We start from the raw sequence: 21,288 nt of genomic DNA on the forward strand, positions 1-21,288 counted from the left end.
ACAAGCTGAATATGAGCCAACAATGTGATGTGGCTGCAAAAAAGGCAAATGCTATTTTGGGCTGCATTCATAGAAGCATCGCTTCCAAATCCCGGGAAGTACTAGTTCCCCTCTACTCAGCACTGGTTAGGCCTCATCTGGAGTACTGTGTCCAGTTCTGGGCACCACACTTGAAGAAGGATGCAGACAAGCTGGAGAGGGTTCAAAGGAGGGCAACAAAGATGATCAGGGGACTGGAAACAAAGCCCTATGAAGAGAGACTGAAAGAACTGGGCATGATTAGCCTTGAGAAGAGAAGACTGAGGGGAGATATGATAGCACTCTTCAAGTACTTGAAAGGTTGTCACAGAGAAGAAGGCCAGGATCTCGTCTTGATCATCCCAGAGTGCAGGACACGGAATAATGGGCTCAAGTTACAGGAAGCCAGATTCCGACTGAACATCAGGAAAAACTTCCTGAGTGTCAGAGCAATACGGCAATGGAACCAATTACCTGGGGAGGTGGTGGGCTCTCCCACACTGGAGGCCTTCAAGACGAGGCTGGACAGCCATTTGTCAGGGATGCTCTGACTTGGATTCCTGCATTGAGCAGGGGGTTGGACTCGATGGCCTTGTAGGCCCCTTCCAACCCTACTATTCTATGATTCTATGATTCTATGATTAGGTGAACAGTGTTTTCATTTTAAGCACCGTCCTTGGCCCATATGAACCTGTATGAAATTTACAATCTTCTTTCCAGGCGCTGCTTTCTGACCAATCAGCACTGAAAATACCATTCACTGGTACCAGAGACAGGGCCTTCTTACTCGTGGTTCTGTAGCTGTGAAACACTCTCTCCAGTGAAATCCAGTAGGCTCCCTGTCTGTTTCCAATCTCTTGGGGCAGTAAAGATGGGTTGTTGTTTTTAATTCAAGCAAGCTTTATGTATGTATGTATTCATTTATTTATTTGTGATATTTATATACTGCTAAATATAATATCCCAAAGCAGTTCACATATAAATATTAAACACAAGATTAAAAACACAAGATTAAAAACACAAGATTAAAAACACTTCTGATGACAATAAAAGCAGTACAAGGAGGTGTAAGTTGGAGCAGCGGGATTAATTTAATTACAGCCCAGGGAAAGCCTGGGTGAACAAGGGTGTTTTCAGGAGGTGTCTGAAACATGCCACATTTTCTTTGAGTGTTTCATTGTCTGTTGTTTCTGTTGTTTTCTGTTGCCTCTGCTGCTTCTTTTCCTTTGCCGTGTGATTGACTCTGTGGTTGCATTTTTACACTTTGCTTAGCTCTTTTGCATATATGTTATATACAGAAAATAGATTTAAAAGCTGATAATGTCAATATTATAAAATTAAAAATTACCCTTCTGAATGCTTTCTTTAAAAAATTAAACTTTTGCTTGGAACACCAGCAGTTAAAGAGGAATTTGGTGTAACTCAACAGCTCACATCCAGTAGCTTGGGGATTCATTAGAGCAACATAAGGTCTTGCATCACTCCCTGTGGTTCTTGTTCTGTAGGACAAACAAGAGACCAATCAAGCAATGCAGAGTATGTGATGAAATCCATTATTGCTTCAAATGGTTTTCCCCAGGGAAAGTGTCTGTAGTTCCACATTACATTCAAACCTGAACAGCAAGAACACCAGGCTTATGCATCTACTCCATTATTACATGCACCAACTGGCAGCAGGGCTCCAGGGTTTCAGGGAGGGGTCTTTTTCAGCCCCACCTGGAGATGCTGGACATGGAACCTACCTGGTGCTCTGGCCAGTAGAGGCCGGTGGCTCCAATTTCAGAGGGGCTGTAAATCCACTCTGGGTTTCAGTCAGAACCAGCCAGGATTCTAAAAGGAGCTATCCTAGGTGCTTGACCTATTTGGGGGATAGGTTTCAGCACCTTGGATAGACCCTTTAGAGTTCTGGCTGGTTCTGACTAAAACCCAGAATGGATTCACAACGCCACTGAAATCAGAGCCACCAGCCTCCCCTGGCTCTGGCCACTGAGACCTGTCATAGAATCATAGAATAGTAGGGTTGGAAGGGGCCTACAAGGCCATCGAGTCCAACCCCCTGCTCAATGCAGGAATCCAAGTCAGAGCATCCCTGACAGATGGCTGTCCAGCCTCGTCTTGAATGCCTCCAGTGTGGGAGAGCCCACCACCTCCCTAGGTAATTGGTTCCATTGCCGTATTGCTCTAACAGTCAGGAAGTTTTTCCTGATGTTCAGCCAGAATCTGGCTTCCTGTAACTTGAGCCCATTATTCCGTGTCCTGCACTCTGGGATGATCAAGACGAGATCCTGGCCTTCTTCTCTGTGACAACCTTTCAAGTACTTGAAGAGTGCTATCCTATCTCCCCTCAGTCTTCTTTTCTCAAGGCTAAACATGCTCAGTTCTTTCAGTCTCTCTTCATAGGGCTTTGTTTCCAGTGCCCTGATCATCTTTGTTGCCCCCCTCTGAACCCTCTACAGTTTGTCTGCATCCTTCTTAAAGTGTGTTGCCCAGAACTGGACACAGTACTCCAGATGAGGCCTAACCAGTGCTGAGTAGAGGGGAACTTGTACTTCCCAGGATTTGGAAGCTATGCTTCTATTAATGCAGCCCAAAATAGTATTTGCCTTTTTTGCAGCCACATCACATTGTTGGCTCATATTCAGCTTGTGATCGACAACAATTCCAAGATCTTTCTCCCTTGTAGTGTTGTTGAGCCACATATCCCCCATCTTGTAACTGTGCATTTGGTTTCTTTTTCCTAGGTGCAGAACTTGGCATTTATCCCTAGGTGCAGAACTTGGCATTTATCACCTTCTACATTCAGAGCAAGTGTTCTACTAACTGAGCTGAGGTCTCTCCCTAAACAGCCTGAAGCAGAGGTCTGGGAGGCCCAATTTAAAGGGCCAAAGAAACATGGAAGTAGGGGATTCTGAGCTCTTCCCCCGGCCTGCCACCCTAAGCTCTACAGTCCTATTTCCCACATTTAGGCTTTAGCAGTGGAAGTGAGCTCACATGGGATAAATTTTATTTATTTATTTCTATACCTCCCAGTAGCCAAAGCTGTCTGGCCAGTTCAATTAAAACCATAACATACAGGAGAAGAAGTACGATAAAAATATGAAGTACAAGACTACAATATAAAATGAAATAAACACCAGAACAAAACCTAGCAGCGATGTAGAGATTTCGAATACAATCACAAATTTAAAACAACAGAGCTAAAACAAAAAAAACTAAGCTAAAATGCCTGGGAAAATACAAAGGTCATCACCGGAAAGAGCACCATGTAGGCGCCAGGCAAGAAAAGTGGCTGGAGAGAGGCTTGGGGGTGGGGGGATTGCAGCCCTTCTGCATACAAAGTGTGCACTCCGCCGCTAAGTTGGTGGTCCCTCTGCCTGAGACATTGACTGAGGGACCTTTGGGGTGAGGCAACGCCATAGGATCATGGGTATTTGTACAATGCGATCCCATGCGTGTCTATTTGTAAGTCAGTGTTCGAGCGTGTTTAATGGAGCATAATCACAAGTAAGGGCGCATAGGATTTGAAGCCATGCAATGCAATCCCCTATGGGTCTACCCAGACACGAGTTCAGTGGCAGAACGCAGGCTTTGCATGCAGAAGATCCCAGCTTCAATCCCCAGGTAGGGCTGGGAAGGGCACCTATCTGAAAACCTGAAGGGCCTTTCTACAGGTGGGAGCGTACCCCTCAGTCCAGCAAACATCCACCACCCCAACACAGAACAGACATCTGCAGTGCTGCAGATCTAATCTAGGCGATCTCAGTTAACATCGGAGGCTGCCTTCTACCGGGTCAGGCCAGTTGTCTGTCTAGTCCAGGTTCGTCTACTTTGGCAGAAGCTCTGATCCTTTCGAACTGGAGATGCCAGGGGCATGCGCACCACTGAGCTGCGCCCCCCCCCATCTGGAGGAACCACCAGCGTCTGCATCATGACTTGTCCTGCATGACTTGGTATGTGGGAGGCGCAAACTGTGGGATGCTTTAGGCGTCAGCTGAAGACCTGTGTTTGCACCCCGGCCTTCCCTGACTGATTGTGCCGCCCAGTTTGTTGATTTTCAGTTCTCTGATTTTCAAGGTTTTAATTGAGAAAGGTTAGTTGGTTGGTTTTTACATTTTTCACTGAGATGTTGGGTCTTCTGTTTTTAAACATTTTGGCCATGGACATTGCGTATTTTATACGTTTATGCTGTAAACTGCTTTGAGATGGCTTTTCAGGTATAGTCAAGTGGTGAATAAATTGATGACGATGATGACGATAATAGGAATTTACCTCCGCTCTCTTGGGCAAAGGCAAATTGATTCCTCTCCCATGTATTCTCTTTAAGCAGCCCCGGGGCATGGCCTGCACGTACAATGCGAAAGCAAAGCTGGCCCTGTTGTGCTTACTGGTGCAGTCTCTGGGCTTATCAGCTTCAGGCAAGTATTCTCCAACCAGCTGAGTCACTGCTCTCCAGCCAGGAGCTGTGCTGACAGGGCACAGGAAAGGCTTTTCAAAAAACAAACTCAGGGGGAACAAACAGAATAGCAGCGGCGTGTGGGTATGTGAATGAGTGATAGAGTGTGTACATGCGCCACATACTCAGGTTGCAGATCAACAGGCCAGCAGTGGGATAGCGCCCAGTTTGAGCTGGAGCAACATAATCTACCTGACGGCCATCGGGCTGCAGTGCCATCTTTCTGCAGGGAATTTCAGAAGAGAGGCATGGACTGAGGGGTTATGCACAGTGGGGCAACTAGGTAATTTTAAACTGAGGATTTAATGGTCTTATGCGCCCTTCCCTTTAGATAACCCTGTATATTACTTGTCTTCTTTCCTCCCCCCTTCCCCAATTCCATGCTTTACAACAGTATCTACATTCCTGACACATTCGAGCAACAACACAAAACAAAAACCTGTTTGCCAACTTCTGATGTGGAGCGGTATAGAAATATTACAAATAAATAAAAACAAATAAACTATGTTTTTAATACACAAAATACTCTGTGTATGGGCAGTGTTGCATGTTAAACGCAGTTAAATCACAGGATCATCATAACTGCACCATTTGCTGGGGAACATGGGCGGGAGGGTGCTGTTGCGCTCATGTCCTGCTTGTGGGTTTCTGGTGGGCAGCTGGTTGGCCACTGTGTGAACAGAATGCCGGACTAGACGGACCCTTGGTCTGATCCAGCAGGGCTCTTCTGATGTTCTGATGTAAAACAACATTATCTTCTGCTGCCCTGATGCTAAAGAAATAAGCACTGTTCTGTTGTAAAAGAAAAGGATAATCTATTTTTAAAGTGAAAATAATGACATGAGCACCTGTAGCCATGTACGCTGCCCCTGACTATAAAATGTTTTTTGAAAATAAGGAAGGAAGGGTACTGTGGTAAGCAGTGCCAGCTGAGGTGGGCCCTGGTATGTCCATGCCAACCCAGGTGCTGAAGCAAGGTCTCTTTGTTGCTGCCCCCATCACTTACCACTCTCTGGTTGGTCATTTGGGCCCCCTCTAGACTGTGGTGCTCTGGATGTCAGCCCCAAGGCCTGACCCTAGTGGCACCACTGTTTATTCACACCATCCTATGAAATAAGCATTGCAGAAGGGATCAAAGTTCGGTGCTAGAGCTGCATACGCCCGTTTTGCACATGCAGTGGAAGAGCACATGCTTTGCACATGTCAGGCACCGGCACCTGCAGGTGTGTGTGTTTTAAAGGATCAGGTACCGGTGATGAGATGAGAAGGACTCTTCTCTGCCTGAAACTTTGGAGAGCTGTTGCCAGTCAGAGTAGGCAATACTAGCCTAAAGGGGAAAATAGTCTGACCTGGCATGGTGCTGTTTCCTATACCCCTACCCCAAGTCCATGATTGGAGCCTCACCTAGGGTGGCCACATGCCCCCTTTTACAGAGGACAGTCCTCTATTTGAAGGTCTGTGAGAGGACTGCCCTCTATTTGAAGGGAAGCCCAGTCCAAATCCAGTATCAAGATAAACAACGATCAGAAGGAAGAGCTGGTCCTTGAAGCTGACTGAGCTGCAGGCATGCAGGTCACATAAGGTAAAATCCAACTTAAGTTCTACTTAGAGTAGACCAGTTGCAATGTGTAGACCTATTTATTTCAATAGGTTACTCTACCTAGAGTTTATGTTGGATTGCACCCTAGTCACAGCCTTCCACACTAGGGTGAGATGGACTGTCTTTCTATTTTAATTCTAATCATTATCTCTAAATCTGCATCTATACCTATAAATCAGCATATGCAAATGTTATGCAAAGATGGGCCCTCTTTTGCCCTCTTTTTTGGCCATGCAACAGTGACTAGCCTAAGTGAGACTTGCTGAGTGTGCCAAGCAGCAGGGCCAGCCCTACCATCTGGCAGACTGAGGCAGCTGCCTCAGGCAGCTGATTTTGGGTGTCGTCATGGCAGCGCTGCACATGGTTCATTAGTTAATTTATTATTCTTGTATTTGTGCTGCCTGGGAGGGGGAAAGAGGTGTGTGGGATTTCTGCCTCAGGTGCCAAAAAGCATTGGGCTGGCTTTTTGCAGGGTGGGGATGGGGGTTGCCATTGTTGACTCCACCTCAGGCCAAGCTCTGATCAGCGTGTACCTCAGTGCGATGGTAATCAAGAGCATTCTGGGAAGTTAAAACGGCACCTCCTAGGCCCAGCGGTCCACCAGCACTGATCAGAGCGCTGCCACTGCTACCTGCCACCAGGTAAGCTCACTGAAGCCCACCAGCATAGGAGGGGGCCCACCTGAGGGCACTTCTCCAAGGTCCCCCACAAACCTGGAGCTCTGGCCCTGAAGCTACACAGGCTGCATATCACTTCTTAGGTAGCAAAGATGGTGATAAAATGTGGGAAGTCCTGGATTGAAAGCAGGGGTGGAAGTTTAACTCAAGAAGAAGGTATAGGCCCCACACAGTTGATGAGACCACCACTATTCAGTCTACCATAATCCAGACTAGTTCAATGTTCCACAAGATCAAAACGGATATCTGCATAACCAATAGCTCAAGCACACAATCTCATCCACAGTCTACATGTCAGGTCACCACCATGCATATATAACATGCATATATGTAGCATATTATCAAGGAATAAAGGATTTAATGTCTTGCGTTTAGAAGACTAGCTGGAAAAAACTGAGCCACTGAGCCCTGCACCACTCCTGAATTCCACCCCCTAATTAACTGTATTTTTTGCCTCCTAGTTTGGATTAAGAATGGAGAGACAACAGGTCGGCTGAGAAGCATATTGAGCTGAACAGACACAACACTCTTGGAAGGTTTCTGCTTATTCGCTGACAAAGATTAGAGCTCTAAATAAGGCCATCCTTTCTAAATAAAGACATGGGTTGCCCTTACCTGGAATGCTGTCCTTAGATGTTAAGCCTGTTGATCTCAAAATAGACAGAGCAGAAAAAAGAAAGTGGCCAAAGAGAAGGCACCAAAATGCTTGGAGGAGATTGAAAAGAGCATGTGCAGATTTTACACTACAGAAATTCTGCACATTGTACCTGTCCCTTAACTAGGGGCAGTCCTGCTGTCTTGGTAGGTGTCCCCATTTTTGCCTTTGGGGGTGCCTTTGTTAGCATGAGTGGCTAGCATTATAATTCTTTAGCATTCAGCTCCCTCCCCAAGACCTCTAGAAAGTTAAATCTCTGAGGAGGGGGCAGGCCGAGTTTAATGCATTTTGTCATGCGCATGCGTGCATATGCAAGCGCATGGATGCTAAGCCCTCATGATGAGCTCAGCCAGCCATTTCATGCACTGCAACTGCAGAAGTGTATTGGGATTTCTTGACAACGTATGCAAATTCTCTTTTTCTAGGATATTTTTGACCACAAGGATAACCATCTCGTCTTTTAAATCAGTGAAGAGCAGGCTATTCCTGAGTAAATAGACACAGCAAACAGAAGGGAGAGTAGAACCTTCAGCAATGTAATGGCAGCTGGGGGAGGTCTTGGGCAGCGATTCTGGGTAGGAAAATCAGGATCATAGAATGTTTGAACTGGAAGGGAACTTAGAGGTCATCTAGTCCAACCCCCTGCTCAATGCAGGATCAGCTATGCAGGATGCAACTACAGCATCTCTGACAGATGGCCATCCAGTGGAGGCTGGTGGCTCCAATGTCAGTGGGGCAGTGAATCCACTCTGGGTTTCAGTCAGAACCAGTCACCTTGGATAGCTTCCACACCTTGTATAGGTCCTTTAGAGTTCTGACTGAAACCCGGAGATGGTTCCCCATCCATCTTTGCTTGAATACCTCCAGAAAGGGTATTTAACTACCACTATCAAACAGCTCTTATTGTAGGAAGTTTCTTCTAATGTAACTTACCTTTATCAGAAACTCAGAGGCAGATAAAATTGATATTGTTTGTTTGATTGTGTGATTGATTGATCTGTGCCCTGCCTTTCTACCAAGAAAAATGGCACTCAGCTATTATTCTTCAAGGCCTTTGGAATAATGACCTTGAACATCCTATTCTTTTAAATCATGGGTGGGGAGTGTGTGGCCCTCTAGACATTGGTGGACTGCAACTCCCATCAGTCCTAGCCAGCATAGCCAATGGTGAGGGACGATGGGCATCAGGAACATACGAACCTGCCTTACACTGAGTCAGAACCTTGGCCCAGTATTGTCAACACTGACTGGCAGTGACTCCCCAGGGTTTCAGGCTAGAGTTTTTCCAGCCCTACCTGGAGATGCTGGGGATCGAACCTGAGATCTTCTCCATGCAACGCAGGTGCTCTATCACTGCCCTGTGGCCCTCTTCCATTTTGCAGTCCAACAACATCTGGAGGGTCACACAGTCAGTTCCCTGCCTTGTTTTAAATCAATGGCCAGTTCTTTTGAAAACAGTGACATGAGATTCTTTCGATCTTAAAATGAGTCTAATACAAATGTAAACTCTTATTTATTTAAACATCCTCAGAGAATGTTTAATAACAGCTGGTTATGGATCCTCAGTTACTGGAGATTGTAATTCAGATGTTGGAATTACTCATACAACCTGGACATGTCCTATCATTATGTCATTTTTGGTTTTAAATGCACAAGATTGTTAACATGACATGACAATGATCGCTACTTGTTATAGATGCTTATGCTCGCTAAGGTTAGATATCCCTAGCATATGGATTTTATCCCTCTCTCAAGAGTTTTGGATTCATCAAGCATGGGAAGTAGTGAAGATTATGATACAGCACTGGAGAGACAAATCCAGTCCTAGCTTGCGACACTGGATAGGTGATATGTGTTCTTGGCCAATATTTGAACTGATTCTTTTCAACCGAGTGGTAAAGAAGAGGACTTGATCTAGTTTCAAGTAATTTGATCTAGTTTCATTGAGCTGTTTGCTTGGTGAGACTGCATTTCCAGATTTTTTTTCTTCACTTATTGTATACTATGCATCACGATATATTAGTTATTAGATCTCTATTCTTAGTTTAGATTATATTTTCACTTTATATTTGTAATGTATTGAACTTGACATATGTATTTCTTTTGCGCTTTTGTTTGTTTTTTGTTTGCAATTTTATTTATTTATTTTAATTAAGAGATCAAAAGAAAAAAGAAAAAGGAACTTCAGCTGAAATCTGTTTTCTTGCCATTTCCACCCATTGGTTCTAGTCCTGCAATCTAGAGCGACAGCCCTTCGGATATCTGAAGACAGTTATCATGTCTCCCCTTAAATTTCTCTTCTCCAGGATAAACATAACCAGCACCTTCAACTGTTCTTCACAGGACTTGGTTTTTAGACACCTGGTCACCCGCCCATGGACACGCTCCCGACTGTCAATGACAGCAAGTGTGATGTAGTGATTAGAGTGTTGTACTGGGACTTGGGAGATCCAGATTCTAGTCCCAGCATGGCCATGAAGCTCACTGGGTGACTTTGGGCCAGTTGCTGACTCTCAGCCTAACCTACCTCACAGGCTTGTTGTGAGGATAAATTGGAGAGGAGGACCACGTCAGCCACCTTGGGCTCCCTGCAAAGGAAAAAAGGTTTTTTTTTAATGTAATAATAAAAGTAATAATAACAAAAATGTCCTTTTTAAAATGTGGTGCCGTGATCTGGACACAGTGCTCCAGATGTGGCCTGATGTGCAGAATAAGAGGAACTATTACTTTTCATGATCTGGACACTATGCTTTTGTTAATGCAGCTTAAGAAGCTCATATTTTAAACGGGGCATTTGTGAAGGACTCTGTTGAGTTGGTCAAAATATAAACCACTTTATGGTCCATTCTGTCTAATATGTTGCATGCAAGGGATATACTTTATTATTCAGTTTAAATGCATCTGTACATTATTGTGCAGTGCACAGGACTTGCCCTACCATTAGGGCAAGTGAGGCAGACACCTCAGGGGGCAGATCCTGGGGTGGAGGAAGAGAGTGGTGTTCAGGTGTTCGTGTACAGAGCTGTGCCTATCACGCGGCTGGCCCTGCACCCCCTAAGTTACCCTGCTGCCTTCAGGTACAATGTAGGATGGGGTCCCATTGCCAGTGTTGGAAGTAAGATTGAACTATGAGAGCTGGTGTAGTGGCGAGAGTGTTGGCCTGGGACTTGGGAGATCCAAGTTCTAGTCCCCACTCAGCCATGAAGCTCCCTGGGTGACTTTGGGCCAGTCACTCACTCTCAGCCTAACCTACTTCACAGGGTTGGTGTGAGAATAAAGTGCAGGGGGGATCATATTTGCCGCTTTGGGGTCCTTGGAGGAAAGTTGGGATATAAATGTAACAAATAAGAAAAAATAAACTATGAGTCCGGTTGGCTTCTGTAAATGGAATAAGCGGGGGGGGGGGGGACACACACCCTCACCCTGTTGTCCTCCACCCAAGCAACCCAATCATTTGGGCTGGCCCTGAGCACAAGCCTATGCTGGTTTCCTCAGAAGTAAATCCAACTGTGTTCAATGGGGCTGATCACAGCTGTTAATTGGTTTTATATTTCACCTTGGGACTTCATGGAGACCATGGCCTCCTGGGAGCTGCACCATATTCTAACTGGGCCCACCCATGTAGCCGGTCATGCACGAGACCTTGTGTTTGTTTCTGGAGAAGCGGGGAGTGATCTGGAAGTTGGGGGTATATCCACCACCCCCTTGTCATGGTCAGATCACTATCTGGTGACGTTGGACTTCTCGGTTCCACAACCCCTCCGCAGGGGTGGAGGACCCATTAAAATGGTCCGCCCCAGGCGTCTTATGGATCCGAATGGATTCCTGAATGCGCTTGGGGATTCTCTGGAGCACACCAGCGGCCACTCGGTCGAGACCCTGGTGGGTGGCTGGAATGCCGCAATCACTGGGGCATTAGATCGGGTGGCTCCGAAACGCCCTCTCCCCTGAACAGGGCTCGGACTGCACCATGGTTCAATCTGTGGTTATGAGCTCTGAAACAGGAGGTGAGATGGCTAGAGTGCCGGTGGCAGAAGTCTCACTCCGAAGATGATCAGACATGGGCTAGAGCTGTATCTTCAGCCTATCACATGGCGGTGAAGGCAGCAAAAAAGGAATATTATGCTTCCTCCATTGCGTCTGCAGAGTGCTGTCCCAGGAGGCTGTTCCAAGTGGTCCGGTGCCTGGTCGGTCCTGTGGCTCCGGAACCACTGGAGCATTCTAAGGCCTCCTGTGAGGCCTTGGCAAGGCACTTTGCAGATAAAATTGATCAGATTAGGAGTGTTACTCCGCATGCTGTGGATACAGTTAGTGAGCAAGAGGCGGCCTGTGGCAAACCGGTTTTGTGGGATCGATTCCAGCTTCTTCCTCTTGATGAAGTGGACAAGGTGCTTTCATCTGTAAGGCCGACCACCTGCTTACTTGATCCTTGCCCATCGTGGCTCATTATGGGCTGCAGAGAGAGACTGAGTGAGGGGATCAGGGTGGTGGTGAACACCTCCCTTGAGGAGGGAGTGATGCCATCAGCCCTCAAGGAGGCAGTGATAAGACCGCTCGTAAAGAAGCCCTCCTTGCATCCTCAAGTTTTGAACAACTTTTGCCCAGTCTCAAATCTGCCATTTTTGGGCAGGGTGATTGAGCGGGTGGTGGCGATGCAGTTGAAGGCAGACTTGGAAGAAAGTGATTATCTAGACCCATTTCAGTCGGGCTTCAGGCTTGGGCATGGGACAGAAACGGCCTTGGTCGCCTTGGTAGATGATATGAGGAGGGCTCTGGATAGGGGTGAATGCTCCTTCCTTGTTCTCCTCGACCTCTCAGCGGCTTTCGATACCGTTGACCACGGTATCCTCCTGGACCGCCTGGAGGGGTTGGGCATTGGGGACACCGTATTGCGGTGGTTCCGGTCCTTCCTCTCCGGCAGGTACCAGAGGGTAGCACTGGGAGAGGAGGTTTCGGACCCGTGGCCACTCACTTGTGGGGTGCCACAGGGTTCCATCCTCTCCCCGATGCTATTTAACATCTATGTGAAGCCGCTGGGGGCTATCATCAGGAGGTTTGGGGTGCGGCGTCATCAATATGCGGATGACACGCAGCTCTACCTCTTGTTCAAATCTTCACCAAGGTTGGCCGTAGAATCCCTGTCCAAACGTCTGGAGACAGTGAGTGGCTGGATGGGGAGGAATAGGCTAAAGCTGAACCCTGACAAGACCGAGGTACTTTTGGTGGGAGACAAGAGGAGGCTGGGGGATGTTGACCTGGTGTTGAATGGGGTATGGCTACCCTTGAAAGACCAGGTCCGCAGCCTGGGGGTCATTTTGGACTCCCAGCTGTCCATGGAGGCTCAGGTGTCAGCTGTGAGCCGGACAGCGCTGTATCAACTCCATCTGATACAGCGGCTGCACCCCTTCCTTCCCGACCATCTGCTCCCATCGGTAGTACATGCCCTGGTCTCCTCTCGTTTAGACTACTGTAATGCGCTCTACATGGGGTTACCCTTGAAGACGGTTCGGAAGCTGCAGCTGGTACAGAATGCGGCGGCTCGCCTGATTAAAGGCAGCCGCTGGCGAGATCACATCACTCCAGTGCTGAAGGAGTTGCACTGGTTACCAGTTGTTTTCTGGGCCAAATTCAAGGTGTTGGTTTTGACCTTTAAAACCCTATATGGTTCCGGCCCAGCCTATCTTAAGGAGCGCCTCCAGCAGCACCAGACAGGCCGCTTAACAAGATCAGCCTCGGATGGCCTTCTCTCTGTCCCATCAGCCAGGACAGCTAGACCGGTGGGGACGAGGGAGAGGGCCTTTTCTGTAGTGGCCCCCACTCTGTGGAACTCCCTCCCTAGGGAACTCCATCATGCTCCCTCTTTAATGAGCTTCCATCGTGCATTAAAAACGTGGCTGTTCAGGCAGGCATTTGGGGTGGGTTAGGGTATTTCAGAAAATGTTTTTATTGTAGAATTTTATTGTTTTATTGTATGTTGTACATCGCCCAGAGTGGCTGGGTGACCAGCCAGATGGGCGATTAATAAATTAAATAATAAATAAATAAATAAATCTGGAGCTCACAATCTTTGCATGAAAATCCCACTTTGTCCCATTGCAGTCAATTGCGCTTCGATTTAAATCGTCAGTCTTTGTCGGCATGGCTTTGCAGCACAATTTAGTTCTCGTTCCAGCCTGTTTCCCTTCTCACTGTGTTATGTTCAGCTTTTTCAGCTTCCACTCAGTCGTTGTGACAGTCCAATCCTCTCCTTTCTTCGGAACCACGTTGGGGGAGACAGAGGGCCCACTCCTGAGCCAAGAAGACTTGGACGTGTGGCAAACAGCTCCACACTTCGAACAACTCCCAGCAAGGCAAGAGGAGCTGATGTCAAGCTCCCTCGCCTCTTGTTCTGCTGCCCAGAGTTGCAGAGGTCATGCAAATGCAGGAAGATGCAAAGGGAGGATCCTCCCTTCCAGCCCCAGAGGCAGCTGGGCTGGGCTGATAAGCAGCTTCTTCTTGCTAGGCTAGAGAGTGTTTCTGGGGATACGCATGTCCAAGGTCCAATGGCAATTACCAAGAAACTCTCTCTGGTTCTCTTATCCCTTTCGAACCAGCTGGGCCCAAGGCAAAACGCCCCAGGATGGGAACACATCAGCCGAACACACAGGCAGGGTAGCAGTGGCCTGGGATCAGGCGATACGGATGTTGATGGCTAGACCGTTGGGGGATGCAGAGTCCTGAGCTCAGCTTGCGGGGACCTGGGGCACATCCTGCGTGATGAGCTCAGCTTGCTCTCCAAGCTGGGCCACCCAGCAGCCAAATCCTTTGTCGTCTAATTAAGTGCAGTGAATGGCTGACCATGCCAAAGCAAGTACCGGAGGCTGTCTGCTGCTTCCTGGAAGGGCAGAGAGAAACTCCCACAGAGGCAGCACCTGCAGAACCCAGGCTTCCCAACAGATGGCGTGCTTGCAACATCTGTTTGTGGGGAAACTGGGGGTCTCTTTAATAAGGAGCAAGTACAGATGTTTCCTCAAAGCAGGTGAAAGAGCAGAGTTAAGGTGATACTTGGAGGAAGTTATATAATGAATATAAGCTACTCAGTAATATCAGATATGGCTGCAATCCCATGAATACTTAACTGGGAATAACCCCCTCTGGACACAGTGGGAGCACATAGAGGGTCACCCTGTAAGTAAAATAACCCAATACCTATTTTAAACTGAGCTGCGATTGGCATTTTTCAGAAAGGCGCTGTGTTGCAACTGAAATCTAGATCGGTTTAGTGTACCTTATATTTGTTTACTGTTTTTCTCAGGCTTTATGTACATGGATTTTTAAATGATTTTTGAAAAAAGAAAAACAATGTATTTGATTTTCACTGTGTTTCTTTTGGGTTTGCAAATATATGTTTCCCAAAAATCCAGTGCATGTTGCAGTGACAGTATTTAATTTAAAACACTTTGCATATCCTGGTTGCTCTTTTAGGGATCTGCGACTCATCTGTAAACCCATTTGTTGTAAAATGGCAACCCCTAAAGCACTTCCAAAAGATATTTGGAGGTGATTCAGATATTTGTGGAGGCATGGGGTACAGTGTTGTCATGAGGGCTGTATCACTTGGAATGGCATTTGGAGATTGCAGGTTTGAAGTTGCAGTCTGAAGCACTTAGTAATTAGGGAGTAGTTCCCACCAAAATCACTGGGCTGGATCCTGCGCAGCAGTTCAGCATATGGAAGACGCTCTTCCATTTGCAGAAGGGGGTGCAATGCAGCAGAGCCTTCTGCTCATAACAGCAGGAGCAGGGGAGGTGATTTTTCAGGGAGTTCCAAGGGGCTGCAGGGGGAATCAGCAGACATTACCTCACCCCTTTCCACGAGTACATGGGTTCCCTGAGTGGAACTCCATTCATGGATCTTTGGATCCAAGCCACCAGGACGTACCTTCTGAGTAAACCTTCAGAGGCTCATGCTGACATCAACAGCAACAACTTCCTGCACTGTAGCTCAGTGGTAGAGCGCCTGCTTTCCATGCAGAAGGTCCTGGGTTCAATGCCCAGCATCTCTAGGCAGAGCTAGGAAAGAATCTTGCCTGAAACCCTGGAGAGCCATTGCTGCCAGTCAGTGTTGACAGTACTGGGCTAGATGGACCAAGGCTCTGACTCAGTATAAAGGTAGCTTCCTATGTTCCACTTGGAAAGCTCTTGATGTTGGAGAAAAAGCCTCCAGAGAAGTCAGGGCTGGCATCAGGTGGTCATCACTCAGGGCCATTTGCAGGGCTGACTCCACGTTTGAGGGGTCCTGGCGGGTAAAAGGTCCTTCGGTGACCCCCTCCTCCACCAGTGAGACCTGGCGGGTTAAACCTGGCTGTGGCAGCAGTTTGAGCAGCACTGGGAGGCTTGCTGTAGCCACCCTTTTCATTTCCCACAATCCCCAAGGGTGATGCTAGGTCAGGAGCATTGTGGGAAATGAAAAGCATGGCTAGTTTTAACCCCTGCAAAAAAACCAAGACCCACAAAAATTAAAGGGGGCTCCAGGGTAGGCATCAAGTGTGGACCCTGCCAGTGTACTAAGGCCCTGGCAGCTGCCCAAGGATCCCAGAGGCTGGTGCCAGCCAAGAGCGTTTGCAAAGGGCCACAGCCCAGCAGCCTCCCCTCCAAACCCCTCCTTGCTGTTGCTGCCTGTTCACTTGCTCTCTTTAAGTAGAACGAGTGACGACCCTTAGCGTTATATGTGCAAATGCCCTAAGGCATTTGCCCTTGGTCAACCCGCCACCTTCCAAAATTCTTGGACTACAACACCCATCATCCTCAGCCAGCACAGCCAGTGCCTGCCTGGATTGTTTCACTCTGCTCCATGGCAGGGGGCTAGCCCTGGTGCAACACTATGCATGTCTCATTATGTTGAACGGTGTTTCCTTTTAAGTAAGCATGTACAGGACTGCAGCCTTATCTGTACAAATGCTGCAGTTCTTTCTTCCCCTTCTGGGCTGCTGTGCTGCTGCTGTTTCTCTGGTTAGCGAAGTGCATGCTGCCACCTACAGCCCAATGTCTCTAACAACAGGGGAGAGAAGATACTCTCCAAAGATTCTTACCAGGGGCCCTCTATTGCAATCCATAGCTCGTTTTGGTTTCATTTGTCTCTTGTTATCCCTGCTCCGCTTTGTGTGTTTGCAGTATTTATTTGAAAGGTTTTGACCCTGCTCTTTAGCCACAAAAAAGGCTTCCAGAGTGGCTTATAAAGATCAACAATCTAAAAGACACAACATAAAGGGAAAAGAGATTGTGAGGGAGGAGGGGAAAAAAACAAAATCAGGTGCTAATTCTTAGTGACAAAGTTTGATAATGACCATGTTGTATGGAATTAGCTACCATATGATCAGAGGCAATATGCCTCCTTATACCAATTGCTGGAGAACATGGATGGGGATGTGATATTGCACTCATGTTCTGCTCGTGGGCTTCCCAAGAGGGACCTGGTCGACCACTATGGGAACAGAAATGCTGGACTATATAGGCCTTTGGTCTGATCCAGCAGGACTTTTCTTCAGTTCTTATGAACGAGAAACAGTTCGAGGAGAGGTGGCTAATAAGGGAAGTGGCTGTCTTCCCTTATTAGCATTGCCTTGGGGCCTTCTTTGAGTTGGCTTGTTTATTTTAATAAAAATCCAGAACATGTACAAACAACCATACACCCCAAAACACACTAATAACGGATGTGGTGCAAGGCAACAAAAGGGATGGTGGGAAGGAAGTTTGCAATGGCGCCATAGCCAGGTTTGTGGCTCGCTCAGAAACAGCCCTGCTCTGTCCTGGAATGAGAAGGAACAAGGGGTGTTTCTAGACGAGGCTTTTATCCTCCAATCGTTTTACCTCAAACACAGAATTTTACAGGTATGTGTGTCTGGAGTCCAGATGTTGTTGTCTTCCATTTGTAACCCTCCCATGTTTTCCCACCAGTTCTTATTCCTTATCAGGAAAAAGAAACCGCCCAGAGAGCTTCGGCTATTGGGCAGTATAGAAATGAAATGAATGAATGAATGAATGAATAAATCCATTACGGAGGAAAAGATGGAATAGGTGTGCCATGCCTTTTGACTGGTACTGCTAGAAGCGGTCTCTCTGGAAACACCCAAGGTGTCTGTTTGGTTGGGGATTCTTGAATAGGAGGATATGCACAAAACTAGATATAGAATACATTTTTTAAAAGTCAAGGGGAGGGAGGTCTCTAAGCACAAAGAAAGCTGGGTGGATTGATAATGCGTCATTTGCAAGACATTTTTCAAAACCCAAACAAGTGACGTAGTGGTAAAATTGCTGCCGCTAATTGGAACGGTGGGCGGTGTATCATGGTATTTACAGCTACAAATCACTCACATAAAACCAGCTGGTGCAAATGTGCTCTAAAATCAGTGGGCAGAAAGTAGATTGGCATCTACTCTCCTGGGTGATAAGCAGTAAAGCAGCAAATTAAAAGAAATGCGGTTTAAATCAGGAGCCTAATATGGAAAGGAGGCCCCGCAAACATCGCTTTCTTTCTCCCCGTTCCCTTTCTAGTCAAACCTGAAGTGGACCTTCTCATGCCTGGCAGGCAGAGTAGAGAAATGTATAATTTAATAAGCGGGGGAGGGGGTATAGAAGTCAGGAAGCCTCTCAGAACTAGAGCTGGCCAGTTGTGGGAGGTGACATAGGTAAGGATTTCCCCAGGACAGAGACGAACCAGAAATAAGGCGGTGTGTGCGTATGTGTGTGTTACTAAACCAGCCCCCTCTTCCCCACAAGGCCATCAGCTGTGCCAGCCACCAGATCATTCCAATTTTATTCCCCAAAGGACTGGGCATAGGTGTGTGTTTTCTGAATCTACAGAGGCCACTGCATTAGTGCTGAACAGCATGATTCACAGACCAGAGCTCCTGCTTTTTCTCTTCTTTGATTTGCAGCAAATCAGAGCTGACTCCAGAAGGGAAGTCAGCTCCAGCACACTGGTGGAGCAATGCCACAGCAGAGGGCCTGACAAAGCAGGGCCAACATCAGAGACTGTCATGATTGGGCACCTGCCGAGGCCCACTCCACATTTGGGGGCCCACTGGCAAACCCCAGAGTCTCCTGGCTGTGCTGCTTCTCCTCCTTCCTGTTGCTGCCTGCTCACCTGCCCTCTTCGAGTGAGCAAACAGTGAGAGGAGAAGCAGCAGTAACCTTTGCATGCCTTCTCCCTCTGTCTCTCTCTTTTGCTCTAGGAGGGGGTACCTATTTGGCTCAGAGAGAGAAGTGGCAACAGCAGCACGGAGTAGGAAGAAACGGGGACACTACCAGAAGGGCATCTGCTAAAGCATCTCTTGCCAAGGCCATCCCCCATAACCTCGAACCAGCACTGGCCTCAATAACATGGAGGAACAGGTCAAGAGGGAAAGGACAGAAGTCCAGAATCGTCTATCCTTACCATAAACAAATTGTCACACCCCTGGCATATCTTATCCCAGCCTTCCTCCAGCATGGGAGATTCTGGGAATTGTAGTCCAACCCTCCTGGAGAGCACCAGGTTGGAGGAAGGCTGTCTTATTTTGCAAAGATACAACAGAGAAGCAGACCCCCATCCTAAGCTATAACCAGGGTGCACTCTTGGATCTTGGAAGCAGAAGTAGATCAGTTCTATGAGGATCTGCAGCACCTACTGGATAATATGCCAAAAAGATATGTTATTTTCATTACAGGACACTGGAATGCTAAGGTGGGTAGTCAAACGACACCTGGAATGACAGGCAAGCATGGTCTGGGAGAACAAAATGAAGTTGGACATAGGCTGATAGAATTTTGTCAAGACAACTCACTGTGCATAACAAACACTCTCTTCCAACAACCTAAAAGACGACTTTATACATGGACTTCACCAGATGGTCGACACCGAAATCAGATTGACTACATCCTTTGTAGACAAAGGTGACGGACATCTATACAGTCAGTAAAAACAAGACATGGAGCTGACTGTAGTTCAGATCACAAACGTCTTATTGCACAATTTAGAATCAGACTAAAGAGAATAGGGAAGACCCACAGAGCAGTTAGATATGAGCTCACTAATATTCCTAACAAATATGCAGTGGAGGTGAAGAATAGATTTAAGGGACTAGATTTAGTAGATAGGGTCCCGGAAGAACTATGGACAGAAGTTCGCAACATTGTTCAGGAGGCGGCAACAAAAAACGTCCCAAAGAAAAAGAAAACCAAGAAGGTAAGATGGCTGTCTGCTGAGACACTGGAAGTAGCCCAAGAAAGAAGTAAAGCAAAAGGCAACAGTGAAAGGGGGAGATATGCCCAATTAAATGCAAAATTCCAGAGGTTAGCCAGAAGAGATACGGAATTATTTTTAAACAAGCAATGCGCGGAAGTGGAAGAAGATAATAGAATAGGAAGGACAAGAGACCTCTTCCAGAAAATTAGAAACATTGGAGGTAAATTCCAGGCAAAAAAGGGTATGATCAAAATCAAGATGGCAAGGACCTAACAGAAGCAGAAGAGGTCAAGAAAAGGTGGCAAGAACATACGGAAGATCTGTATAGGAAGGATAATAATATCAGGGATAGATTTGATGGTGTGGTCAATGAGTTAGAGCCAGACATCCTGAAGAGTGAGGTTGAATGGGCCTTAAGAAGCATTGCTAATTATAAGGCAAGCAGGAGATGACAGTATCCCAGCTGAACTGTTTAAAATCTTGCAAGATGATGCTGTCAAGGTGATGCATGCCATATGCCAGCAAGTTTGGAAAACACAAGAATGGCCATCAGATTGGAAAAAATCAACTTATATCCCCATACCAAAAAAGGGAAACACTAAAGAATGTTCAAACTATCGAACAGTGGCACTTATTTCACATGCCAGTAAGGTAATGCTCAAGATCTTGCAAGGTAGACTCCAGCAATTCATGGAACAAGGACTGCCAGAAGCTGGGTTTTGAAAAGGCAGAGGAACTAGAGACCAAAATGCCAATATCAGCTGGATAATGGAGAAAGCCAGGGAGTTTCAGAAAAACATCTATTTCTGTTTTATTGACTATTCTAAAGCCTTTGACTGTGTGGATTATAACAAATTGTGGCAAGTTCTTGGTGGTATGGGGATACCAAGTCATCTTGTCTGCCTCCTGAGGAATCTGTATAACAACCAAGTAGCAACGGTAAGAACAGACCACGGAACAACGGACTGGTTTAAGATTGGGAAAGGAGTACGGCAGGGTTGTATACTCTCACCCTACCTATTCAACCTGTACGCAGAACACATCATACGCCATGCTGGGCTTGATGAATCCAAGGCTGGAGTTAAAATCACTGAAAGAAACATTAACAATCTCAGATATGCAGATGATACCACTTTGATGGCTGAAAGTGAGGAGGAGCTGAGGAACCTCATGACGAAGGTGAAAGAAGAAAGTGCAAAAGCTGGGTTGCAGTTAAACCTCAAAAAAACCAAGATTATGGCAACCAGCTTGACTGATAACTGGCAAATAGAGGGAGAAAACGTGGAGGCGGTGACAGACTTTGTCTTTCTAGGTGCAAAGTTTTCTGCAGACGCTGACTGCAGCCAGGAAATCAGAAGACGTTTACTTCTTGGGAGGAGAGCAATGACAAATCTTGACAAAATAGTTAAGAGCAGAGACATCACACTGACAACAAAGGTCCGCATAGTGAAAGCAATGGTATTCCCCATAGTAACCTATGGCTGCGAGAGCTGGACCAAAAGGAAGGCTGAGCAAAGGATGATAGATGCTTTTGAACTGTGGTGCTGGAGGAAAATTCTGAGAGTGCCTTGGACTGCAAGAAGATCAAACCAGTCCATCCTCCAGGAAATAAAGCCAGACTGCTCACTTGAGGGAATGATCTTAAAGGCAAAACTGAAGTACTTTGGCCACATAATGAGAA

General features: G+C 46.7%; 1 long non-coding RNA gene and 1 other non-coding gene across 2 annotated transcripts; one reads left to right on the top strand and one right to left on the bottom strand.

Moving 5' to 3' along the window:
• Nucleotides 1-706: 706 nt before the first annotated feature.
• On the bottom strand, nt 707-13,874 carry LOC146338000 (uncharacterized). The gene is made up of 3 exons (XR_014785137.1): nt 13,466-13,874; nt 9,931-9,991; nt 707-1,517 (listed from the first exon to the last, which is right to left on the bottom strand). It is a non-coding gene; the product is annotated as an uncharacterized LOC146338000 (long non-coding RNA).
• A 1,504-nt stretch (nt 13,875-15,378) lies between these two features.
• Nucleotides 15,379-15,447, top strand: TRNAG-UCC (transfer RNA glycine (anticodon UCC)). Its single transcript has one exon. It is a non-coding gene; the product is annotated as a tRNA-Gly (tRNA).
• Nucleotides 15,448-21,288: the final 5,841 nt, after the last annotated feature.

This window comes from Heloderma suspectum, chromosome 10 (genome assembly GCF_057233095.1).
Source record: "Heloderma suspectum isolate Gila_16-S chromosome 10, 16-S_ref, whole genome shotgun sequence".
NCBI lineage: Eukaryota > Metazoa > Chordata > Lepidosauria > Squamata > Helodermatidae > Heloderma > Heloderma suspectum.